Source organism: Saccopteryx bilineata, chromosome 3 (assembly GCF_036850765.1).
Source record: "Saccopteryx bilineata isolate mSacBil1 chromosome 3, mSacBil1_pri_phased_curated, whole genome shotgun sequence".
Lineage (NCBI taxonomy): Eukaryota > Metazoa > Chordata > Mammalia > Chiroptera > Emballonuridae > Saccopteryx > Saccopteryx bilineata.
In genome coordinates, this window is record NC_089492.1 from 50,450,905 (window position 1) to 50,458,236 (window position 7,332).

At 36.1% G+C, this 7,332-nt stretch overlaps 1 non-coding gene across 1 annotated transcript; it reads left to right on the top strand.

Annotated features, from left to right (window-relative positions):
- Window positions 1–4,863: 4,863 nt before the first annotated feature.
- LOC136332374 (small nucleolar RNA SNORA42/SNORA80 family) lies at window positions 4,864–4,996 on the top strand. Its single transcript, XR_010730645.1, has one exon. It is a non-coding gene; the product is annotated as a small nucleolar RNA SNORA42/SNORA80 family (small nucleolar RNA).
- The last annotated feature ends 2,336 nt before the right edge of the window (window positions 4,997–7,332 follow it).

Genomic DNA, 7,332 nt, shown 5'->3' on the forward strand with positions numbered 1-7,332 from the left:
GCTGGCAGAGGTCCTCAGCAAAATGCATTACCTTTCTTTTAACTTTTTTGGTGTTTAAACAGTGATCTACCACTGTAAATAGTCTGTTAGTGTTTCTAAAATTACCTGGCTGAATGTGCCAGAAGCTCAACTTCCTGTGAAGAATTAGGTACCTGTTATTATCAGTTTTTAATTTCTTCACTTGATACTACATAGTGTATGAGAAATTTTATAATCTCATTCTACTTTGTTGCTACTCTCACCAAACCTCCTACCTATCTTGAACCTAACGGTGTTGTAACTTCATGCCTTTACACAAATTTTCCTCCTGCAAATAAGTGCCTTTCCTTCTTTACAGCCTAGGATCTATCTCTTTTTCTTCAAGATCCCTTTCAAATGTCATTTGTCAGAGAAGCCTTTTCTTTGACCCCCTCCCCAGGAGAACATGGACTCTGTGCTCCCATGTGGTAATTATTTTGTGTCATGTCTGTCTTTCCCACAGGAATTAAGTCTTCATTCATACATTCATTACCCCAAACAAATATTCATTGACTGTCTACGTTTTAAGCATTGTTCTAAATCCATGAGAATATAGCACCAAACCAAATAAAGTCCCTGCCTTCATGGACCTTATATTCTCATAAAGAAGAGAAAGGATAAATCAGTAAACAAACAGGTATATGATATATCAGGTAGGAATAAATATTATGGAGAAAAATGAAACCGCCTGAGGGATAATACACATGCTGAAATGAGAAGTCTCCGCAGGTTGACAGTTGTGTCCAGGAAGGCCTGAGTGAAGAGATAATATTTAAGTAGAGACATGAGTGAAGTAAGAATAATATCTTGGAGTAAATCTTTTAGCCAAGGACATAGCAATGAAAATATCTTGAGCGAGGAGTGTGCTTAGCACTTGGGAGGAAGGGCACAGAGCCCAGTGGGCTAGGTTAGCACTAGGATATGATATGAGATGAGGTGACACCAGAGAAAGGTGAGCTCAGGACAAGCCTCAGGCCTAGGATCACAAATTTAGAAGCCCCTGGAGAACTATTGGTAGGTGGTGCCCTGACTTTGCTATGTACTTGATTATCCTCAGTGCCTGTTCAGTGCCTAGATTAATGGAAGATTAAATTTTAGTAGTTCTCAGTTAATTCTGTGATCTCTGCCCCCTCCCCTTTAGCCAACATAACTTTAGTCTAAAGGTATCCTAAGAAATGCCGTCACCGCAGATAACTTTAGTCTATAAAGACATCTGTGGCTTTTCTTAATGTAGCACCAGGTATGACAGGTGACATTCAAGGTGACAAGACAAGAAGTTTTCAGCTCTGTTCCCAACAAGTCTCTGCCTCTGTGTCTGTCTCTATGATGTACAAAGTTCTGTACACATCTCAAGTGCCAGGCAAACCTTTTTATTTTATTTTATTTTTAAAAATTTTCCACTGATGAGATAGAAAGAGAGAGAGAAGAAGAAGGGAGTAGAGAAACGGGGAGAAGATTGAAAGTAAGAGAGAAGCATTGACTCATTCCACTTAGTTGTTTGATTTAGTTGTGCACTCATTGGTTGCTTCTGGCATGTCTCCAATAGAAATAAAATGGATGACCTTGGCATGTGGGAACAATGCTCTATCCATTGAACCACCTGCCCAGGGTGCCAGGCAAACTCTTAAACATACTAGCTAAATTTAAAGATAAGAGACAAAGATAATGCTATTTCACTGTCTGAATCATTGAACTTATTTTTAAGAAATTTTGGCTAGTTAGTTCTATTTTCTTTAACTTTTTATTCAGTTAAAAAAATGATGGTAAAAGAATGATTCACAGTAAGAAAATCAAATACTGATAACTCATTTCTAAATTGAACTATCTCCCTGCAAAAAGCTAACTTACTGAGATGTTTTATATTCTTATTCATGAATCAAACTATGAAGTTACTTGTAAAAGATATTGATTTCATTTTGCTTTTTATTTTTGTAAATTTTAACACAATGTAATTACTTGGGGGAAATGAGGAATTAAATAAAAATAGAAAAAACACTTGATCTTAAGTTCTACACTAAAATGTTTCTGGATAGTGCAAATCTTTGACCAGAAGGAAACTATATCCTAAAAGTACTGTATTTATCATTATAGTGTATTTTATTTATTGATTCTATTAGAAATATTATATGATTGAGAATTCCAAAAGAAAATATAAAAGGATGTACTTTTAAATTCTTAGTTCTAATTAAATTTCTATTCTTAAGTAAATGACACATCAAGAAACCAAGATCTAATTGAATATAAAACAGATTAGTCACAGAAAGCTAAACCTATGCCTTAATTAAATGTAATCAACAAACAAACACAGCTCTCTACCAGGGAGGGGGTGCTGACTAGGAGCAGATGGTCTCGGTTGTTTTGGTAGCATCACCAGTATTTACCCAAACCACTGTAACTGCAATCCAGCTATAGCTCCTGATGGAAAAGCTTTAGTCTCAAGAATTCAGTTTGGCATTTCTCCAGTCATTATTTCTCACCCTGTGAAGAAAATGAAGGTTTGCACAAATATAAAAAGAAGATTGCTTCCCTACAGATAGTTTAATTACCACATATAAAATATATTTTGGAAATGGAAATATTCTTTAATAAATCAAACAAAACAAACCTATTAGAGATGGAAAATTAAGAAATGAGATTAAATTGCAATGTGAGACATTTGGTTTAAGATCTTTGTAACAGAAAAGGTAGCTAGCCATAACAAACAAGTCACTGAATGGTCCCAAGAAATATTTCTCTATTAGCATCTGTAATAATGTGGTAGAGGCCCTGGCCAGTTGGCTCAGTGGTAGAGCATCGGCCAGGTGTGCAGGAGTCCCGGGTTCGATTCCTGGCCAGGGCACATAGGAGAAGCGCCCATCTGCTTCTCCACCCCTCCCCCTCTCCTTCCTCTCTGTGTCTCTCTTCTCCTTCGGCAGCCGAGGCTCCATTGGAGCAAAAGATGGCCCCGGCGCTGGGGATGGCTCCTTGGCCTCTGCCCCAGGCGCTAGAGTGGCTCTGGTCGCGACAGAGCGATGCCCCGGATGGGCAGAGCATCACCCCCTGGTGGGCATGTGGGGTGGATCCCGGTTGGACGCATGCGGGAGTCTGTCTGACTGCCTCCCCGTTTCCAGCTTCAGAAAAATACAAAAAAAAAAAAAACAAAAAAAAAATAATGTAGAAAGTCATGTTTTGAAATGGCTAAGGTATTTTTACTCAGAAAATGAAAAGTATTCTATTCAAATAATTGTAATTGTTAAAATTTTTTTGGAACTCATCTTTATTCTTTATCATTAATAAATTGACATTATGTAAGAGCACATTTTTTCATTATAAAGCATTATCTGTTATAGTAGTAATAAGAAAATTTCGCTGGATTTTTGTATTTTCAAAAATTTTAATAATTTTTTTATTATGGTAAAATATACATTACATAAAATTTATCACGTTAACTATTTTTAAATGTACAGCTCTGTGGTATTAAGTATGCATTCACAGTGTTGTGTAACCACCTGGTAACCATCTATCTCTAGAAATCATTCTTCATCCCAAAATAAAATTCTGTTCCCATTACAATACCTTCCTCAAACCTGGCAACCACCATTTCACTTTGTCTCTGTAAATTTGACTACTCTATGCACCTCATATAAGTGGAATTATATTTGTTCTTTTGTGTCTGGTTTTTCTCACTTAACAGAACATTTTATTTTCTATTTTAAAATTTTAATACTTTATTTATTTATTTTAGAGAAGAGAGAGGGGGGAGAGAAGGAGAGGAGGAGCAGGAACCGTCAGCTCCTATATATGCCTTGACCGGACAAGTCCAGAGTTTCAAACTGGCAACCTCAGTGTTCTAGGTCGATGCTTTAGCCGCTGCGCCACCACAGGTCAGTCCAACAGAACATTTTCAAAGTTCATCCATGGGTAGCATGTGTCAGAATCTTTTTTATTTTTAAGGATAAATAATATCCTATTGTATGTAAATACCATATTTTATTTAACCACTGATCTATTGATAGACATTTGGGTTGTTTCTACCATCTGACAAATGTGATTAACACTATTATGAACATGGGTATAGAGTATCTGTTTGAGTCTCTGATTTCAATGCTTTTGGCTATTTCACATAAGTAAAATTGCTGAATCATATAATAATTCCATGTTTAAATTTTTTTAGAAAAGCCGTAGTTTTCTATAGTGTCTGTGTCATTTTACATTCTGAAAAACAATTCCCAAAAGTTCCAATTTTTTCACATCTTTGGCAACAGTTGTGGCTTTCTTTTTCTCATATTTTATAATGGCTTTTCTAATTAATATGAATTACATTTCATTGTGGTTTTAATTTCCAGTTCCCTAATGATTAGTGATGTCGAGCATCTTTTCATGTGTTATTGGCCATTTTCTTATCTTTTCATGTGTTATTGGCCATTTTCTTTGGAGAAATGTTTATTCAATCATTTTGGTCATTTTAAAATGAAGTTGCTTGTTTTTTTTGTTGTTGAGTTGTAGCTCTTTATATATTCTATATATTAATCCCTTGTCAGATACATGATTTGTAAATATTTGCTCCCATTCTGTAGGTTTTATTTCTATCCTAGATAGTATCCTTAATTATCCAAAAGTTATTAACTTTGATGAAGTCCAACTTATCTCTGTTGCCTGTGTTATTTGGTATCATTATTTTTTTAAACTTTAGTTTTTAAATATTATATCATTTTAAGTACTAGCATAGTACATCATCTGTTAGAAAGAGAGGGTATTATAGCATAGTGCATAATTAATGTGGAGATTAAGTTTACCAATAAGATATATGAAAAGAGTCAAGAAGCAGAAAGAAAATATTCATTATTAATAAAAAATATACCATATGCATGAGTTTGAATTTATGGCAGGCCCGTACCCATGGGTCTTTATAGTGCCCCATGCCAGAGAAAACTGTGGCCCTTAACTATTTCCTGGCCTCTGCCCATAGGCTGCAGGCACTGAAGCAGGTTGTGCAGTGGAAAGAAGAAAAAAATATATAAATATAAAATCATAATAGCTACTGACTCATTTAGTCAGTTGTTTAGTCAGCCAAACACTGAACCTTTATTTGTTATCTACTTTAACTATAATTACTATGCTGTTATCACTAAGAGAAAAATCCTAATATAAAATGTCATTTTAATTTACATATGGAAAAAATTTAAAAATAATAAATAAAAGAGTATATAGACAAGATGAAGAATATAAAAAAGTTAAGACTTCTAATCAGATGGACCCTAAAACAAAACCCTGCCTTCCCAGGCAGTGGCACAGTAGATAGAGCATTGACCTGGGATGCTCAGAACCCAGGTTCGAAACCCTGAGGTTGCTGGCTGGAGCATGGGCTCACCAGCTTGAGTGTAGGATCATAGACATGACCCCATGGTCACTGGCTTGAACCCAACGGTCACTGGCTTGAACAAGGGGTCGCTATCTTGGCTGGAGCCCCACCCCCCATACACCGGGTCAAGGCACATATGAGAAAACAATCAATGAACAACTAAGGTACTGCAACAAAGAATTGATGCTTCTCATCTCTCTCTCCCTTCCTGCCTATCTTTCTTTCTCTAAAAAATAAATAAATAAAATGACCCTGAAATCTGTAATAATAATTTATTTTTATTGGTCTCTTACCATGTTTATGATTTGTATAATCCATTTCCCATATATTATCTCTTTATTATCAAAACTGCCCCTTTCATGTAATTTAGGAACTAATGTTAATTTTTCAGTGAAATCTAGTTTTCCGGTCATATACCACAAAGTGCTACTCAGTGCAGACCTCTTTGACTCCTTTAGTAGAATATAAACTTTGTATAGCCAAGGTGTGGGCTGTCTCATTCACCTCTGTATCTCTGTGATCTTGATACATTGTTCAGTTAATATTTATCACATGGTTATAAAATGAAACACTTTAATATTTGCTTGATAACCACTTCTGCTAAATCATAAGAAGAAAGAGTAAAAGTTTCTCTTCCTCTCTGAGTGATAAGTATAAAGAGAGACCAGTTTATTTTTCTTCACTTTTATCTTAGAACAAATCACAGTATTCCTCATTCTCAATCTCAGGTTGATGAAGAGAAAACTCTTGCAAGAAAATCTCATTTATTTAAGCAAATTGTACTGTGGTTTACTCATAATATTTTTATGAAGTTCTTCAAGTCACATTTTAAATGTTAGGGTAAAACTGCTGCGAGTTCCTTTCATTGTTTAGTATATTTTGAACCAAAGAGGATAAGGATGTGAAAATGGACTTATCTACTCCATCATCACAGAACCAAACAATTAATATTTTCTAGTATGCTAAGGTCAATTACCTTTCCTTAAACACAGCATGTAAACTGTGGTTTTGTATGAAATATCCCACTTAGTCACCTAAATTCCCTGGGCCATAATTTCACTCTCTATTTAAAAAAAATAACCTAAGGACCATCTTTATGTCCCTTGACTCTTGGATTGTTATATTATGTCAGTTTAACAGTAAATTTTTAAATGAATATAATATTCTTTTAGAAACATAAAATGTTTTATCAGCCTTTTGAGAAAGAGTTAATAATAAGCTCTCTTAAATTAATATTGGTATGAAATATATTCTACCGCTTGGAATGTTTCCAGGTGGTTACTTGAGTCACTTTTAAGACACTGTTACTGCAACAGATATTTTTATACCAGTAATAGCAATGACACTCTAAATTAATTATATATGTAATGATTGAATCAGGGCCTAAATTGTTTCCACTTTAACCTTGGAATAGCCTGGCCCCTCCCCACCCCCTACATATGTGCAATGGTAAAAGTCAAGAAGAAGTCTGACCAGATGGTAGCACAGAAGATAGAATGTTGGGCTGGGATGTGGAGGACCCAGGTCTGAAACCGTGTGGTTGCTGGTTTGAGCATGTTCTCACCAGCTTGAGTGTGGGGTTGCTGGCTTGAGTGTGGGATCATAGACATGACCCCATGGTCACTGGTTTGAGCGCAAGGATCACTGACTTGAAGCCCAAAGTCACTGGCTTGAGCCCAAGGTCACTGGCTTGAGCAAGGGGCCACTCACTCTGCTGTAGCCCCACAGTCAAGGCACATACGAGGAAGCAGTCAATGAACAACTAATGTGTCACAATGAAGAACTGATGCTTCTCATCTCTCTTCCTTTCTGTCTATTCTTATATGCCCCTCTCTTTGTCTCTCTCTCTCTGTCTCTGTCACATAAAAGGAGGGATATTTTGGATGTGGAGGACTGACTTTGAAGACCGAAGGTGTTCTAGCCCCACACCAGGTTTCACAGACCAGGGTTCCAGTGTTCGAAAGAGAAGTCAC